This window comes from Excalfactoria chinensis, chromosome 9, assembly GCF_039878825.1.
Source record: "Excalfactoria chinensis isolate bCotChi1 chromosome 9, bCotChi1.hap2, whole genome shotgun sequence".
Classification (NCBI taxonomy): Eukaryota; Metazoa; Chordata; class Aves; order Galliformes; family Phasianidae; genus Excalfactoria; species Excalfactoria chinensis.
In genome coordinates this window covers 8,326,278-8,346,567 of record NC_092833.1, presented here as the reverse complement: position 1 = coordinate 8,346,567, position 20,290 = coordinate 8,326,278, and positions in this window count along the sequence as shown.

Sequence of the window (20,290 nt, the reverse complement as noted above, 5' to 3'; positions counted from 1 at the left end):
CCATATTTTGGAAGGAAAAAAATAGTCAATTCTCTTAATGAGTAGTTTTAGAGTTGTTCCCCCTCTCTTGTCTCACAGTTTGGATGCTTTTCTTCCCTATCGCATTGATTTCCATTTCACACCAGACAAGCTTCGTTCACTACTCCACAGTTGCCAGCCAGATTCCTTTGGAGAAGACTAAGCCCAAAGCCACAATCCAGCACCAAAGCTGTTCTCAAGCCAAACCAAAAGGAGGCTGTCTTCCAGTGCACAACTAATACATTATTTACAGAAAGTTTTACATCTCATGTGCAGTGGTGACTTTCAACCTAGAGGGCAAACTCTATTTAATTGAAAATAAATTCTCTGAACCACATGAAATGAAATTGCGAGGAACCAAAGCACGTATTGGTCTGGTGTATAATATGTTTTTCTATAACACTGGATAACGTAAGGTATATATTACACACAATGTCTGCCAAGTCTGCAACCCCCTCAGTTAGATCATTAAAAGTCTCCGTCCTTGACAAGGCTGCTTTCACAAAGTATGCAGATATCTTGAGAATTCTACCTCTATAGATACAAAATTCCTGGACGGACAGAAGGATCAATACTTTCATATACATTTGCACTTCCTCAGAGAATTAGTTAAAACTCTTGGCATTCATGTTGAGACATAAATCTGTGTCTGAACAATGATATCAATAAAAGCACTCTGTAATTATGCCAAAATGTTTTTGCATTAAGATGTTGTCAGCTTATATGTTTTAACTAAATGAATACTTTAGGACGAAATTGAAACTCTGAATCTGGAATTTCCTAAACTTTCAGGGGCAGTAAGGAATCATTTGAATCTTGTGTGTTCATTCCATGAAGGACTTAATCAAAATCAATTCCCACCTCACCAACTTTAGAAAGAGATTTAAATCCAGTACCAGATTTGGATCTGAATGTTGTGCCTGGGGGCTCATTTCTGTTATCAATTAGTAGTTGCTCTTGTGATGTATCAAAAGGCAGTAGCGTATAGGCTGTTGTTTAGAGATGTACATAATGTAGCTTTAAATTTCATTGGGAAACTAAACAAAACCTCTGGCCTTAGGGCTGCATGTTCAAATACTACAGTCCCATAGTGCATTACACCAGTCAACACTTCTTTTCAAATACCACCCGCATAACAATTAACCTCACTTCAACCTTGAGGTCTCTGATTAGTGATGGCCTATTGTTTAAGTTACATTAACATAGCCCCTGTGTTGCCCTATTCTCACTCAAATGGACTAATCAAATCAGTCACCAAGGACTTAAGCTAAGTCCAACTTCTTTAGCAAGCAGCGATTTTCTATTTAAGTAGAATGGTGAATGTCATCAACATGGTCACAATTAGAATAGCTCTGGCATGGAAAACATTAGTAATGATCTCCAATTTGTGAAATATCAAGGGCCCCACCAACTTGCAATATAAAAATTTCTATACATACTAGAAAAACTACAACATCAAAAGTAGTCACTAATGCATTACCTTGTACAAGACTAGTTTCTGAAAGGACAGAACCTCAATTGGATTCCATTTACTTTCAGGAAGCAAATGCTGTTTTGTACCAGTAGAAATAAAAACATGTAACAGCATTTTTTAATGTTATTTTTCACTACCCACACCACATTTATTATGTAAAAGGAAAACATTGTTTATTTTTCTAAATCTAGTTACAGATTTGTTATTCTTGACATTCTTATTTGGATTGCACAACTCTGTTTTCATTCACATTAACTAATTCTTGCTGTTTCAGTCATTTGTAATTAAAAATTGTCTAGTGGTCTTTCTTTGAATTATTTTTAGCACTGTCTTCTATTTCTGTCAAGGTAATGGATGATTCAAGCACAAAATTCTAAGAAGAAACTGGGAAAGTCATTGAAAACACAAGCAAAATTTCATCAGTAGAAATTCAAGGCCAAATTTTCAAAAGGACAATTATGCATATACGGAGAGTTACTGCTCACTTATCAGCAGAGATACCCACTGTGCACAGGCAAGCAATTCTGTTATTTCCACGCACACCCCATTGCTGCACAAGCAGCATGTGCATTTTCTAACCATTCAGATCTTGTTTTCCTATGAAAACACAGCAAAAAGTCAACGTGGGAACAACCAACCATTGTTGCAGGATGTAGAGGACGCTGAGGATTTTCAGAATGGAGCCTGTCTTAGAGATAAGAATTTGCTCTGATTGTAACTGTTAATTCCTACCTAACAAAAAAATAACCTTTTCTCTCCTTTTTTTCTTGTTGTCTTGTTTTCTTGCCAAACTGTATCCGCTTTCACAGTCAAATACTTTTTCAGGGACTGCAGCAAAATCATACTCTCTTCTCCTCTGAATACAATGAAGTTTCTAGATAATGTTCACGTGTAGCTTTTCTTTTATGATCAGCTAGAACACTGTGCACAGAATAAACATTGCCAGATGCATTAAACGTTTTATTTCTGTGCTTCAGAGAATGAAATTTGGCAGAAATATTCCCTAATTTAAATCCAGCTTTTGTCTGCCTCATTGCTTTACACACCATGTAGTGAAAGAACTGGCTTCACACTGCTCCCACAACACCAGTCCATCTGACTGACAATAGATCCAATCTGCATTACATGTGAGGCCATGTGAGCAGTCCATTCTGCTCCTCCATCTCCACCAACAGCTGGAACTGGACTTGGACTAAATGCCAAAAGAATTTGCATGACAGTCCATTTGGAGCAAGTGTGCTATAAATTCACCACTGCTGCAAAATGGAAAACCATAGGCGTCATCCACACAGAAGTTACATGAATTTAAATTAAAGCCAATTTAGTCTAAACCAGAATGAACTTCTGTGTGAACACTCATAATAATTTAAAATCATCTCATTTCAGTTTATCTGGCACCAGTGGCGTCTCCCAGAAGACAGTTACTAAATGCAAGAGAAGCAGAGATACTAAAGAGCAGTAGTCATCTTTAATTAAACTCACTTTGAGGCCCACCTGTAGCCCCTTCACTGACAGGGGCTATGTTGAGGCTAGTCATACTTGTCACTCAGGGCTAGATTCTCTTGCAGTCCTCTTTTCTCGTTTGTCTTACCAACACTCAATCATTTCACCCTGGAGGACTCCAGAAGCGGCATCAGCACATCACCCAACTTTTGGTCGGTTTGGATCCTTCCAGTCTGCCAGCAAACACACTGGGGCAGTAGATCCTGGAGTGGCAAAAGCTGCACATTCTCCAGCCATTGTTTTGGTGACGTTACCCCTGGGCATGGACCCCCGCCTGCACTGCCTCCTGTTGCTCTTTTGTTCAAGAGGAAACTTGTCATTTAGAGGCCGATTATTAGTTTTCTTTTCTCTCCCCTCCCAAGTCCCCCTTTAACTGGATCATCACCAGTTTTAGAAGAGTTGCCCCTTTCTAAAGAAAACAAAACAGAATAAACAACCCCTTTCCAGTCCCTGTCAGAGCTCTCTTCTTTTCACCAACATCCATTTTCTCCCAAGCAAAATGAAAGGACAGAGAGAGAAAGACAGCTTCTTCCCTCTCCCTACAATGAAACAACAAAGAGCACAAACAAAATTAAAATTAGGCATTTAAGCTGATTTTCACCACTTAACTTTTGACATGTTTTTTGCAAATTTCCTTCAAGTCCCCTCTGAAGATTCAGCCAATGAAACCCACTGCATCAAGTGGTGTTACTAAGCCTTTTTGCACTTCTGTGAAACGACTTACAAGTTGTTTGGGGCAGCAAAGGCACCTTTCTGCTAATCATAAAACTGAGAGGTAGTGACAGAACAAAGTAACTGTCCTTTTAAGGAGAAATCAGAGTGAAATACATAATTTTTCAACTTTATCTAACTCTGAAAGTATTTCAGGTCCGAAGCATCCAAGTACAGTCTAGAAAAGGCTCTCCAGGTGGGTGATTTATTAGAAGTTAAAGCCATTGCCCAAAAGTTCTGTTCTATCTTATGCCCACGTAGCATCAGTTCAGTTCTGTTGTCTTCCTTTCAGAAGTAATTGTTTTTCTCTCCAGAAATATATTTTTCTTCCAGTAAGCCTGCATCACATTCATCATCTGGAATTTATTGGGAGCACTGCACTGGGCTGAGTTTGCAGCTGCTCCTAATCATAACTGATGTGCTTAGAGCAGACCTGCAAAATGCTCTGCAGGCAAGGCTGGGACTGCCTGTCCAGCACAGCTCCCCCTTCACCATGCTCCAGAGACTTCGCTGATCTCCATTTTCAGGTGTAATTCAAAATGGCATTTTTGATCCACAAAGCCATTCATGGTTTAAGAGCTTGTATTTCTTCAAGACCGTATCTCTGTTTCAACATCATGTTTCACCTGGCAGCCAAGATTGGCTGCAGTTGCCTGAAATGAATAGCAATGTAAAATACAGGAGAGTTTGTAGAATGACAGACTGTTCTCCTCAAGTACGTAGCATAGGAGCAATGGAAAGATGGGGAATATCTCACGTCATAGAGGAGAAAAGAGAGAAGGGCTTTTTTTTTTTTCATTAAAAAAAAATCTCAATCTTTTGCAATTAACATCTTAAAAATGGAAGACATGTCCTGTATTCTTATAAAACTACTAAGAAATAAGAGCATGATTTATTTCCATGTTTGTATTGTGGTTCACATCCACAGTAGTATCTTTTCCTTAGAAGGTACTAAGAATTTTAATTGTACTGTTTAGATTTATTTAATTTGGAAAATCTGGAGGGGGGGGTGGAAATCACATATACAAATATAGGATGTTACCAGAACAGGAGACTGCATAAATGGAAGCTTGATTTTGGGAAGCAGAGAAGTATAATCTTATGTAATATCTTAAATGCAACCCAAAGCATGCAATATTTCTAGGCAGGTGGCTGCACATTTCCTCACTGAGACATGATCCCCAAGTCTAGAAGAAACCTTCTACTCTGATCTGCGTGTATTCCATGAGATGAGATTATGCCTGCACAACTTTACAAACGTCCAGCTTCTCCTGGGATTAATCTCTGGTTTACTAACCTACCTGACAGGCAAGACACAAGTAGTTACAGTACACTCACAGATTCCTCCCATGTAACCTCCAGTGTCTGCTGCCTCCAAATAAAGTACCCTTTTCCAAGGAGCATCCAGGCTTCTCCACCTGCCCTCATTTCCTCTCCTCCTTTCCAGCTTCCCACATACTCATCCTAAGTTTTCCATCTTTCTTTACTGATGAGGCAGCCAAACAAAATATTTTTCTTCACTTACCCAAATGAACTGCTTTGAGCTTAGTTTAACTGGTTATGTTACAGTATGCCGGTGGTTTGATTACAGTTTCTCTAAGAATGGAAGATCTTCACCACTCCATCCACTTCTCATAAAAGGAAATGTTAAGCACTTATGTCTGTGAAGAACCACTGACTAGATGACTTCAAAGCATTTCAGAAACAGAAGCCACATGGAAAATTAGAAGTTCTCTTTAATTATTTTTCCCAAAATCCCTTTAAAATCAAATGTTATGCTCAATGTGGTGGCAACAAGGAGTCACATTGCTTTTTGTACGCTCAGGACTGGCAAAGCTGCCCACTGCCTTGTGTTGGTTTGAGTTCAACATCCCATGATTTGCAATAAGCTATGTTCATTGCTATAGTTTCAGTTCCATGAAGCTAACTCAGTAAAGATAACTGAAGAAAACACCATTTTTCCTCTCTTAGACAAGACTTGAGTGGAAAGGGATTCTTTCCTGAACACTTAGCACTACATACAGCAAGGGAATGGGAAACTGTCTGCTGCACCGCTGCCGGCTTCCCTGAGCCTAGGGACCTGAGAGATGCCCCAGGCTCCCCAGCAGCAGTTGCTAAGGAAACATTTTAGGGAACCTTTTTCATAAATTCATAGTAATCTCCATTTCTCAAATGTCAAGGCTAATGACTCACCCTTTGATTGCAAATGGGATTTACTACCACAGAATTGCTGGCAGCCTTCAAAGCTAAATTGTATTTGTCAGCATTTGAAGACTTTTAGTACGTTGGTTACCACTGCTCCCCTTGAGTGAGCGGAAAATGTAGATACATGAATATCTGGCAGAATTCCCTCAGAAATATTTGAGCTTTTCTTCCTATGTTTCCACTTAGGAGAGAAGATAGGGTCTGGTGTCTCAGGAGCTGGGTGTAGTGGGAACCCCCACAGTGTGGCCATCACCACTGGGAGTCTCGGCAAGGCAGTGCCACCACACCGTCCTGGGGAGCTGGGACAAGCAGGGGACACACAACCTGCCTTCTCCTGTGGAGGTCAGTTTAGCTAGAAAGCAGTTGAACACATCCATGGATTCCCTGCAAGTTACACATGAATGAGTGTATTAGCATCCAGGGCTTTCCTCTCCACAACCTAACAAAGCTGGTCTACCACTCACATGTTTGGGAATATTAGCAACAAACAGAACAACTGATGCTTCATTACTTCACAACCTTCCTTCTGCCAAGTGCCAAGCCTGCAAATACACCCTGAGATTTTCTTCTTTAAAGTATTTGATGAGACCAGACTTTAAGGATGATATCAATTGCTTTGATAGCAATGCATATTAAGAAGATTCTCTCCAGAGTAATACAGACCTCATTGCAGGTGGATCTATTGCAAAGTTAAAAGCTTAAAGGCTGGGATATAATTTAAAGAGTGGTACTTTAAACACCTGGATCTTTAAAAGCACATAAAGAGTCCTCAGAATTGTGGCTCTAACCACACAGTTTTCATAAATAATTTTATGTCAACAATTCACATTTATAAAAGTGTATATAATAAACCAATTTGAGTAATGTTTTTTTTATTGTACTTAGTTTTCCATTTAGTATAAAATTTACAAATATTGTGCAGTTTTAACTGGTTAAATTATATGTCCCTTTGGCTCATGGAAAACCTTTAGCCCTGAACATGCTGATGAAGGATATGTGGAAAATACCACTGCTGCAACCAGAAAAGCTGATGTATGTAGCGCCACATACACAGTGTGTTCTGTGATACAATAGCAGTACAGGCCCACTGAAGAATCTCTTGAGTGGAAATGACTACAGAGGAACTACTATTTACACATAACTTTGGGATGCTTCCAGGTCACTTTGAACACTGTTTTCAAAAACAGGCAGGTAGAGGGGAAAAAAAAAACCAAAAAAAAAAAAACCTCTAATCCAACTTCTGTTTTCCCTGTCTACGGAAAACATATCCTTCAACTATATATATATATTTTTTTTTATTATTATTATTTATTTTTACCAGCCTGCCTGGGGACAATTTTATTTTCCTATTGTGTCTGGCTACCGGATTTTAGAGTTGAGCGTTTTCATTTTTCTGTTAGCATATGCAGCCAAGCTGCCAGAAAATACACATCCTTCCCCTGGATTCTGGTGCTGGGAGGAGGCTCCACTGTTGAATCCACTTTGCTTCAATTATGAAGAAAGGAGTCACTGCTCCTGATAATGACAGATATTTCTAAGGCCATTCTTGTTCCACCGATTGGCTTCTACTTCTATTATATCTCATAGGATTTTACTTTTATTAAGACTGTAAAATGAAGTACCATAAGTTCAGAAACCTCTTTTAGTCACTTCCCCTCTTCCTTAGTTTCCAGCTGACAGTATCGAACATGATAGCCAAAAAATACACTTAGCTCAGAAAACGCCTCCAAAACTAGACTGAAAACATGTGGCCTCAAAATGTAGGAGAAAAATGAACAAACATCTGCATTATGATACTATTTACCAAATGCTGAAATCAAAGTCCAGTCTGCTTTCTTCCAGTTTTAGGCTGACCACTACCTGTAGCTCTTTCACCCAGCTGCCTTATTTCATCCAAAGTAATCTGCCACGTGCATCAAGGTATCTCTGAAACACAGGCTGATCCTTACTGGCATCGGCTCCGGTATTTGTAAGTACTGAGATGTGCTGTGCTCCCTCAGAAGCAGCACAGTTTCATGGGGCGGTGGCTCCTGTGATTGTGCTGTTAACCTTTTAAGAGACTCAGGCTGTTGGTTCCCTTCGAAAATGGAGATACTGTTTCTGGGAGGTTATGACCAATTTTATTCCCATGACTGAAATGCAGAGGGCTCTGGTGCTTTCTGTAATTCAAATAAAGTTTTATTGTTTCCTGAAATGTAGCAACTATTAGAAAATCATCGAGGTAGATTAACACTTCGCTGTCTTTCTTGCTAGGCACTAACAACTTGATTTACAAGCACAGTAGATGTGTTCCTAATGCTCCCTGCTCCATTCAAGTAGGGAATTTCCTCTAATTTTGGCAAATGATATGCTGAGAGAAATGTTACTTTACTCACTGCACAGCCATAAATCTGCTTTGTAAATCTTGCACTTTTTGGGAAGCTTATTGCTAAAAGTTTTGCTTCAGAAGCACATTTAAGGGGTTTAGATTTAATAAGGTTAAAAACCATCTAAGCATTTTGAGTCTGCAAAGAAATAATATATCTGTAGCGTCCCTTGCGATAGATTAGAGACAGGGTTTTAGTTTCAGTAATGAATATAAATGGGATTCTTTATTAAAGCCACTGGACACAGGCAGGGCTGCAGCGCTGCTCTCCAGCTCCCAGGCTAACTGCACACAACCTATGCTTTCTAATAGCACACACAGGTCTGCCCAAAGTCCCGGCCTAGATCTCACACTCTTGGAAGGGATTGCCAACCTTCACAAAAACTGGCTGCCTAAATCTCTCAGCAGTGAGAACAACTTCCAGAGCAGCGGCTGCCAATGCTTTCATAGTCACTAAATTTGCACATGTGAGTTAAACAGTAAAAAGACTGTTGATTCTGCAACCTTGAACAGACAGATCCTCTGCACAAAAATCTGCTTTCCTTGCATGTTTTTGGATAGAAATATCTGGGATGTGGAAGCATGCCTTTTTATTTAGAATATATGTAAACACACAGTGGAGAGAGGCAGCTACCACCACATATACTATAGCCAACCTTACAGGCTCATACCAGGTGCTTTGTTCTCCATAGGGGATGAACAGGAGAGCTGGTAATTGCTGATAGTCACATTGTAGTGAGGCCAGAGCAAGCTGAAGACATTAGCATAGGTAGCTGTGCTTAGGCCTAGACAGAGCAGATTGCTTGCACTCATTCAGGGTTGCTTGCACGCAGCCTGCAGCCCTGCCACCCTGAGGCACTAAGCTTGGAGGTTTGAATTATCTTCAAAACACATTCATGTTGTTGTTCTTAGCCTTTGCCATTAAGGATGTTTTTAGCTGAGAGACAGCATACACAGGGCTTTTTTCTCATTTTCCAACAAGTAAGAACTCACAAGGTACAAGCATCCTGGTCCCAGCCCAAGCAATAACAGACAGAAGCTCTGAGATTCCTCAGAAAACATCACTAGAGTCAAACGTGTCCCACTCAGCTTTGGAAATATCCCTGACAAGAGCTGAGGCAGATTTTTAGCCTGTAGCAGTTTCTCATAACAGGACTATGCCCTTTCTCGTGTGCATGGGCACACCAGCACACCCAGCCACCTCCCTGGGACCAACCTCAGACCCTGCTCAGCATCACTGTTAACCCAGTGAGCAGGGGGAAGCTGTGTAGGTGTGGGCTCTCAGGATATCCAGAGGTGAAAGGGTGACACCACTTTCTGATTTGAAGGGCTAAGTTGAGGAAAGCCTATGATCACAGCCGTGAGCCACATGTACCAAGCAAGCATTGCACATGTTAGTATATTAAACATATGTGGTTCTCATTTCCTATGAGAAAGGAATATTGTTTGCAAGCATCAGAGCGCATGGTTATTTCAAGTGCACGGTAAATGTGGATTAAGGGCACTAAAAGATTCCCATGGTCCAGTGACTATGAATACCTGCAACATCAAGCTTCGATTTTGAAGTGTCCTGTCATCTTTTAAGTGCCTGCCTTGCCACAGTCACGTGGAACCAGGGTTCATTTTAAAGGGTCTTGGAAATGGCCAGGGCAACAGGAACAATAACAGCATCCTTTAGGAAAATACAGGAAATCTTTTCAGCCAGATGTACTGCAGCACTGGGGCCACCATGGAAGTCTCACAGTTAAAGAATCCTCCCAACAGCTTCTAGGCAAAAGCCAAAGGGATCATCACATCTTCCAACACTTCGTCTTGCATTAGAAATAATTCTTGCTTGAGGAAGAAAAAAGAGCCAATAAAATGTTCAAACTTCATTCCTTTATTGGCTTTTTGTTGCCTGATGTTATTAATAAGAATTTACAACATTATTTCCAGTGTAAGCTTCTAGCATGGACTGCGTTTGTATGTGAATTCTTAAAGTTCTGAATTGAATAAAATCTTTTAAGAATCAGTGGAGCACTGTCTAGGGACAATTTAAAAAATACATTAAAATGGTCCTCCTTATTTTTGTGCAAGAGGAAGTAGGGTACCCTATGCACCTTATGACTGTGGTCTTGGATATGAAGATGTGGGGTTTGCATGTTGCAAACACTGCTTGTGGCAAGATGCAAAGCAAAGGGCAAGCTTACAGCCATTTTGAAGCAGACTTCCTGGATGGGCTTTTAGATGCCAATTGGATGGATAGGGGTTCCGGAGAGATGCTCTGAGGTTTCATTATCACAAAGTAGGGGCATAATCACTGTTACTAATCTAACAGAGAGATTGAAGAGGCAGAAAACACTCACAAGCCTTCCTTTACTGGTACAGTCTTGAATTTTGCTAAGGTTATCCTGCCAAACAAGCAGCCAAAATCTGAGTCTCCTAAATTAAAGAATGCACATTAAAATGTTGGCCAGAGGCTTCCGATTTGTATATTCCATCTCCCCCCTTCCTTTCTCTTTCCTCTCCAGTATCAGTGCTGTACTGAGTTGGAAATGTATAAATGTTACACGTAAGATGCAGCCTTACTGTTGCATCTTTATTCAACATCAACTTCCAGATGGGAACTATTTTTCATGGTTCATAAAGCCAAATCCAGCTGCTACATTTGGACCTACATAAGGAATCCACATTTTATTGCCTTAGCAGTGCGTATAAAACAATTGCTGTTGTTTCTTTAGTACTGGTGCACCTCACGTTTCTCAATACATTTTAGCTATTTAATTTTTTAAAACTGTATTTTACAGTTGCTCGTTCAGCTGTGCACTGGGACAAGATCCCTCTTTTACAGCATTTTCCAGATATCTAACATAACTGTAAGAAAAACGATCTCGGACAAACAGCATTCAGTATAGCAGTCATCTATTCAGTTACTTATTGAGTGTTCAGACAATTTCCTACGTAAACCACAATGATATTAAATACTTCTGGAATCTTTATTAACAGACAGGAAGTGCAAACTCAGGAGCCTTTCCCCTCCCCCTGCGCTAATCTGACTCTTTGATAGTCATGTGTTAGGAATAACCATGGAGTTTCTCCGAATGCAAAATATTCCCACAGCTAAGAGAAATTAACCCTTGTGAAGCCTCAAAAGAGAGAGTGGAGACCATGTGTTCACAGAGAGAAAAAAGAAATCGTTCGGAGGAAGTTTGTACCAGCAGCAGACCTACACAACACTGCCAGCTATTATATTCAGGCATAATCCATTTGCATTTTAGATGGGATTGTCAGAGCAACGCCGGCGCATCCATTGCAGAGGAGAATTACCCAGCCTCACAAAATTAGCCATCTTTGTGCCTTTATACTTCACTACGATGGGAAGCACTCTGCATTCACTCAGCCATGTGTGCCAGGGCTTTTCTCCTCAACTCCCAACTAGCAGATAACAGTCCCCTCACTAGAAAGCAAACAACCACCCCTCCCCACCCCCAACAAGCAACGAGGTGGGACAGAGAGAGTTAATGCACGAGTATGACAGGGAAGCAAGTTTGCTGTGAATTGGGAAGCACAAACTATAGTAATCCCCACCCTGCTGAGTGGCTTCCCCAGAGGTCTGATACAGTGCCAAAGCCTCTTACGCATACTGAGACAAAGCTTATTTCAAGCAGAATTCAGCTCCTGAAGCCACCATACTGCTTCCTGACAGCCTCCAATTGCACTGCCTCTGTATTTGTGTTTCCTGCTGTTTATATTTACTTGTTCCCAGAGCCACAACAGCTACAAAACAAATAGTTGCTGTTTGTAGGGCTCCATATCAACACAGGTAAAGTGCTTCACTTCCTTTTTAGTTTTACAAAGATTGTGCAAATAGGCTTTTAATACCTCAGAGAGATTAATTCGGTAATTATAAACCAGTTTAGGAACACATGCTAAACAATTGGTCATATAATCAGCATCCTTGTTTCAGAGCATTAGTGCGGCTGAGGCAAAAGGTTTTTAAACTGTAAGGTAAACATAAACACTCCCTTGATTATATCGCTATTATTTCACCATTCCACTGAGACATGAGCTTGAAATATTACTTTTTTTGTTTGTTAAGTCCCTGTGGATACTCTCCAGATCTGTGATCCTGTCTCTTTGGCTCTCTGTACAGCTATTGTGATGGTGTCTGATTTGGGTAATGGAGATCTTGCTTGATATACTTATTTAAAGGATCAGCTTAAGGAAGCTTAAAAGCCATCAATTCTCTTAATTAACTGCAGAGAAATGATTAACACTATAAATACGGAATTGATCAGGAAAAAATTATAGTACAGAAGATATCATGCATGTTGTTCAACAAATATTTCAGACATTAAATATGATACATCTGTTCTTGGATAGAGTACTCATAAGTACTCAAGTGATTTATGCATCTCAGACAATTCCTACCACAAATCACTAGGGCTGTCTGAATGAAGCTGGGAGATGCTTTTAAGGTAGACAAAGTTACTTGTTCAAAATGAAAGCCTCCTCTAGGAGCACGTCCAGCACTGTACTTCTTAAACAAAACAAAGCAGAAGAGTTTCAAAGCATTTTATTCTAACCTTGTCTGAAAAGAACATTTTCATTTCAAAACGGTGCTATTTAAAATTCATTTTCTTCCACACGCATCAATGTCACTTTAAATAATGCAGAAGTTTCCTATAGTAGGAAATTTAAAAATACATATATTTTGAACCAGGCCAGAAGATGGGCTTCCTTTCAGAAGCACCAACCAGGAGACCTACCTGGTTGCTCCCATCCTACAGTGCTTGCCCGTGAACTGAATTAAAAGCCCAGGCAACACATCTAGTGAGACAGTAATATCTCTGACATTTGTTCACATCCAGAAACCAGTACTTTAAAAGCTCATACACATGGTATCAGAAAAGATAACTATTTATTTTTGCTTTCTATAATGTCACAGATCTTCCCATCTCCCCTTCCTCTAATCCCAAGGATGAGAGTTATGGAAATAACGTCTCCTAAGCTCATTTCTCAATAATTCTGTACTTTGGTCCACTAGAAATGCAACATCAAATCCACCCACGTGCAGGATGTTCGAGGGCACCGCTTTCGGAAAGGATGTTGGAGAGACAACAATGCTATCACAGACAGAGATAGATCCACCTACAGAGGACTAACCTCAGCTCCATATTTGCTCTTCCCTAGAGATTTATTGTTACCAGTATGGGCTAGGAGACCATAGCAGAGAACAGCCCTCCCAAAAGGAACTACACATAGTATAGGAGCTCTCAGGGCCTACTCACAACCTACTTAGCCATCACCAGCAAAACATGCAGAGCCACAGGAAATGCATGACAGGTGGAAGGGACCTCAGCAATCAACAGCAGCTTCAGGGACAGCAGCATTCCATTTAACTGGCATGAAATGAAAATAAGACCATCCAAGAAACTTTCCAGTCTTAGCCTACAATAGCGATAAACCCCACAGAAGCACCTAGGAGTTTTGGACACACAGTAAGACTGTCTTCAGAAACCACAGAACTAAGGCTCCCTTTGCTAACCAGCCTCTCAGCAGCCAGCACATGTGTGCAGAAAGCTGTTATGCTGGTCCTTGGAAGCACTGAAATTGTCCCCAATAAGCTCTTTGCAATACCAGGCAAAGTATCGTTAGAAATACCAGTATTCATATACAGGAAAAGTTAACTCACCCAACTGATGAGCTGATCTCTAGCTACAGAACACTCCTTAGGAAGCAGCCTTCATCCAGGAGATTTGCCCTTCTCAAAGGCTAGCCCTTAAATGAACTCAGGTGGGGATGAGACCTGGACCTGCCTCTCCTGGTCACATGGGAAGCATGGGGGAATTGCTTGCACCTGTGCTTCCTGGGCCAGTCAGCCCCTTCACCAGGTGCTCAATCATCAGTTCAGGCCCTGACCTAACAATTCCCTTGCATATGTGCTGGGGATTGCTTTCTGTAATGCATTCTTTTGTCTGTGGTGCTTGGTATTATGAGAGTGGGGGCATCCATAGAGGACAAGAAGCCGTAGTGGGGCACAGAAACAGTGGTACAATGCCTTTCAGTTCTCCCTGAAACTGAGGTGCTCAAGAATTGATTTTCTGATTGGATCCTCAGGCTTGTTATAATTTCAGAGATGAGACCAATTTAATTTTTATAGAGATGTGTAATCCACCATTTCAACACACTAATTGAAATAGGCTGACATGCAGCTATGTGTCCTGTGAGTCTTCCAAAGCACATATCTTGGCACTTTCCACTAGAGGGTAAATGACATGACTAGAAACCATACCAGAGCCTCTGTGTTTACAGGGCTCTGCTTCTACATTATTATTTTGATTGCTGGCTTTACCAACAAACATCCAAGCAGCAGAATCCACTTGGAGAAAATAACAGAAAGCAGAGCTGAAAAAGATTTCAGGAGGTCAAAAATCAACTATAGCTATGCTATTTTTGACAGATGTTTATTTAACTTGTTTTTATAGTCTTTCACCAGTGAAAACGCGCACCTTTTTCACTGTGCAATCTGATCTGTTCTTTAATCGTGACATTTATAACGGCTAGCCCAGTTTTCTCTTGGAGTTCTTCAGGTCTGTATTTTCTCACAATGCAGAGAAAAAAGTGTTAAACAATTCATTACTTTCTTCTCTGCAGTAAATTTGTACATATTTGAAAACCATTATGTTCCCTCTTTGTACACCCTAAACAGCTCTCGCTCTTCTAGTTTCCTTGTCAGCCATTCTGATTGCTTAGCTCCATCTACTCTGTTGCTCCACGTTCTTTATGGAAAGTAATCCCGTAAGTTTGAGCAAGCTAAGCAAGTTACAAAAAAACCTACAACTGCCTTCTATGATATGCTTATTTTAAAATAAAAACAATAATAATAATTTCAGACATCTCAGTAATACATTTGTCTTTTTCACAGCATCCTTTCTTACTTCACTGAAGTAAAGGTTGAGTCTATTATAACTTTTCCTTTTTTTTTAGAACCAAAAACATTGTTTTCCCTCCAGCAGTTCTGCAGCTGATTTCTCTTGTACATACAGTTAGGATTTACTTCTTTCTCTACCTATTGAATAACATATTTCAGTCACTTCTCCTGTCTGATTTCCAGTTCTACGTGTAGCTTTCCTTCAATGCAGAAAGCATTGTTGTTTTTCTCATGCAGAATGCTAGCAGCATAAAGCAGTGAGAGTCCAGTCTCCCTGCCTAGTGCAGATTTCTATTTGAGCTGTTTGCATGAATGGTTTCCCATCCAAGAAAGCATCTGTCTTCTGGTAGATTTTGTCAGGACTATGACTCCTGACTTTTGTGATAGAGGCTGTTTCAGACATGAAAACAAATACAGTGAAGTGGGGCAGAAGTGGCACTCAGTCTAAAGGATAGTTAAACAGATAACTAGAGATGATTGAGCACAGCTTAGAATTTGCATTGCTCTGTTCCAGCTTTAATTTTGCAAATAGGTGCTGACTTCTTTTCCATCAAAAACACAACTCTTCTCTACAAGCAAAAGGGTCAGTGTTTGAAATCAAGAACACAGAAGAGATGATGAATCTTGAAAAGAGTCCTTGTTCAAGGCAGTGACTGCAGCCATGAACAGAGCTATCTATCAAACAAAAAAGGGAATGAACTAAGGGGAGCTGGTGATGTGGTCAAAGGCAAACAAAAAAAAATTTTTTTAAAGCATCAGCTTGAGTTCTAGCTCAAACTTTGCTCCTCATTATGTGAATTTGTCAGGAATGCTGTGACTTGAATCTTCGTGTGATTTCCAGCACTGCATTCCTCCTGTTTCTATTCTGCCTTTCAGGGTAAATTTAACAGTAACATTCAAGATATTCTAATAGAGATTTTGTGTTTGTTTGGAGCTTCACAACAACCAAAAGCATAAGTACTTGCATCATCTTTGCTTGTCATTAATCTCCCACTCCCAAAAAGAAACTACCTGTCCATCTACATGGTAGGAGAAGGCAATGATTTCACTACTTACGCTGCTCAGAAAGGCTACACTTGACAGATGGTTGAACCTATGTTGAAAGAATAGGATCACAGAGATAAACTGTGTACATTTGGAAATAGTTCAGTAACTAATGTGAATTGTAAAACCTTGCTTCACTCATTGAGAGCAATTACCATTAAAATTTTTGATTATTCACATTTAAAATACTGACAATCTAACAGGCCCTTTAAAGCATTTATTTTGGTTGTTAGTTTAATTACCTTTTCAGCTGATATAGTCATTTGTTTCACAAATTAAAAAAAAAAACAAAACAAAAAACAAAAAACAAAAAAAAAAAAAAAAAAAAAAAAAAAAAAACAGTTTACAGTTTATAGGGGAAACAGCACAGTAGCATATTGGTGGAATTTCTTGGGTTGATCCCCAGCCAACAAATCTCAGTTCATCGCTCAAGCTGCCAACCACTCTCAGATATGGGATCCCAGTTTCATGTATTGTATTTCTGAAGAGACAGCCATGAACTTCAGATCCAGATGTTAATTTGGTTTCTGTAGGGTCAGGCTACACAGTACTCCATTCAGGCTGCAAAAAAAAAATTGTGGGAGAACTGATTTAAGTCACAGAGAGGAAATGTAGGCAAGAATCCACAATCCACAGTGATGCCTTATTCAGAACACCACCCCATCCTGTTCCTGGGTCATTTGCTTGATTCTTCATTTCAGAAAGAAAAAATATTATACATGTTTTCCAGTTTTCCATCCTTTCATCATATAACCTTTTTGCCTTACCTTCTGTTTTGATACACACTTCTTTAATGACCTCAGAGGCACCACCATACCTTGTATCAGATTCTCCACTGTTTTCAGAATGACCAATTTTCTATCCCAAAAATTAATCTGATGGTAAGTGCAAGAGATTATCAGTTAAACCTTGTCAATTTGATATGTGCTAGCACATAAAGAAGGGTCTGTATGAATTCATGGAAAATGAAAGCAAGTAAAACACTATCTACATAATAGCTCCATGAGTGGAAATGAAGGCCTTATTTTAACCCTAATGCTTCTTTAACCCTGCTTTCATCCACAATTTTAATTTCATTTGAGTTCTTCAATACATCTTGCATTCCTACATGTCTCTCACACTGTCAAGAAAGCCTTCTTTGCAAAGAGAAGTGCATGCCAGAAATGTTCTTTTCCCCCCACTGGGGATCCGCCAAAGTACATTCATTACCTTAAATTAAAAGGAAACACTCTAAAGTAATGTATTCGGGGATATGTCTACAGCAATCCAGGCTGGCAGATCGATTTGAACCTGAACGTGCAATATTTCTACACGTGGAAGATGCTGTGGTCCAGTGAAGTAAGCAGATTTCTGAAAGCATGAAGCACATCACGTTGGCTATGTAGAGAACTTTGGTCAATGTCAGTGGGAGCAGGTAGCATTGGGCAGTATGTGCCTTGGGCTGGCACTGACCAGTCCTCTCCTCTGCTTCCCATTGCAGAGGCTCCCATAGCATGCAGGGAAAAGCAGAAAGTAGTAAAGGAGAGAAGAGAGATTCTGACCATCTGTAAAATCAGTGTGGTTGATGAATGCCTATCAACTGGTCATAGGTACTGTGTGATTTACTGAAATAAATGCTGATTTCTGTTATGAAAAAATATAGAGCTAAAAAATGTGAAATATCAGTATAGAGCTTCTAGCAGCTGAAGAGAAAGGCATGACACAGAATGAGCGACAGCAAAAAATATTTCTTGAATTCCTACATTTTGTTTTTTTGGCCTTAATGCTTCATTTCTCATGAGTGTTTCAGCTAAAATGGTGTCCACAGTAAGCCACAAAGCCGGGACTGCAACACCTGGCTGAGGGAGGACACGCTCCATTGCGACACATCCTCAGAGCATAAGCAGGTTTCCCTCCTTGAAGAAAAGTCCAAACGGTGCATTAATAGTACAAGCAAACACCCACAATAGCCCTCTATCTTCTGCTTTAAAAGAAATAAGGAAAGACCTTTATGAAGAGAGGCAGAGAAGAAGGGCAGAGCAGCTTCCCTCCCGCTTCTCTGACTGATGTCACAGTTCCTGTGGCCAAAACATGTTTGTTGCTAAGCAACTATGTATATATTACACCCTTGTGCTTCCATTTGGGATTTAACATACGCATTTTCACTTTCATCTTTGATGCATAGTTACATTTGTTTGCAGTGGGTGCTGGAGTGAATGGAAGCTGTCCAGTATGGGATATGCATAAGAACTGAAAGGCACACAGAGTGATTTACCAATGTGCATCATTGTTTCGCAGCACAGTTCAATGGGAAACCTACTGAGTGCCATTCACCAGTGGTTGGGCCAATTTTTTCATTCAGGAGTGATGCTGGTTGCTATATAACGGCTATTGGTTCAGGGAGCGCAGCAGTTCTCAGATGTCACGAAGTAACATAGGGTGCAGATAGCCTGACTGGTAATTATTGCAGATGGATTCTTTCTAAGATGATAAAAGAGGTCCGTTCTTTCATCTGGAGTTTTGCGTTTTATGCATAAATCCACTTTTACCTACACCTCTCCCACTTACTTGGCAGGCAATGAAAAAAATCACCTTTTCCTTTTGAATTGCATGCAGATGACCCAAATCAGTGGCACGCATCACTTGCATTTTTCTATGAATCAAATCTAAAAAGAAATGAAAAGAGGGTAAGGAGAGAAAGAAAGCAGGATGTGAGAGTTCATTTATATTATAAACACTCTGTAACAGAGCAAAAAAAAAAAAAAAAAAAAATCTGTTTTATAAACCACACATCTATTACCCTGTAATGAAATTACAAGAGAATACTATTAGTCATGTCTGTGCGTTTATCCACATTGTGAGTTCAGTAATTAAATTAGAAGATCTGACATGGAGTTTACTAAACAAAAATCCATGCTATAGCAAAAAAAAAAAGAAAAGAAAAAAAAAAAAAAGGAACAGGATATTGCTGGCTTCCTTTTGGTTTTAGCATTGTCTCTATTAATAAGCATTAAAGAACGAAACACTGGAAAACACTGGAGGAATTTTTGCAGTCTAGATGATTTGGGTTTTGTTATGCTTTTCAGTTTAGCTTAATTTCCCACTGGAAGCTTCTCTGTAAGTGTGGGCCCAGGATTATTGTCACACAAGGATAAGAAGGATCTTGAGCTCAGTTTGCTGCCTTCTCCTCCGTGGAACCCCAGACAGGAGAGGGAGCACAGGGAGGGGTGAGGCAGCCTCTCAGCCCGCCACGGCGCTTGTACAACTTGGAGGAATTTCCCCTGAAGCTCAAGAAAAAATGAGGTTATAAAAAGGAATATTGTATGAAAGCAACTTGCCCATTCCCATATACATTGATTCAGGGCAGTTCAGATTCACAGTTGAAAGCAGAACTTCTCGCTGGGTGTGCAGAGAGAGTCAGGGCTCAGCAGCTCTGGTGGCCTCCTCCATAGAAAACAGACGATGATGATGCGGGCAGGGTTATTTCATGCACCAGCCCACGCTGCTCCATGCATCCAGCACTTCCCTACGGGTTCCAGTGCCACATCTGCAGCTATTCAGCTAGTTACTGGAGCTACTGCACACACACTTTCCAAAATTTGAAATTCACTGCACAGCCAAAGGACTGACAGCATCTTCACATTTAACTTTTGATCTCTGGGTATTTTGCCACCCTTCAAAAAGCACTGCTCTCCTAATTCGCATTCCCGTGGCATTTCAGCCTACCCAACATTAAATAGAGCATGGCTTAGAAAATGGTTTATGATAATACGTACATCCATATTTCTGCCAGAATCTGCAAGATGATGATCAGTAATCCACTTATTAAAATAAAATATATTCTTGATCTCACAAAATATTTTATATGTTTGAAATTTGTTTAAAATATAATAAGCAAGAAGCTACAGTCTGATATATAATTCAGTGGTTATTTTTTAACCAGTTGAGCTGCATCTTAAAGAGCAAATCAAGTGATGTAACCCCCTCTCAAGTACAGCAGCTGAAGCAGCTCCACCAGGATGGTTCTGGAGACACATCAGCAGCTCTCACCCACAGTTACTGAACACATTCCCTCTCT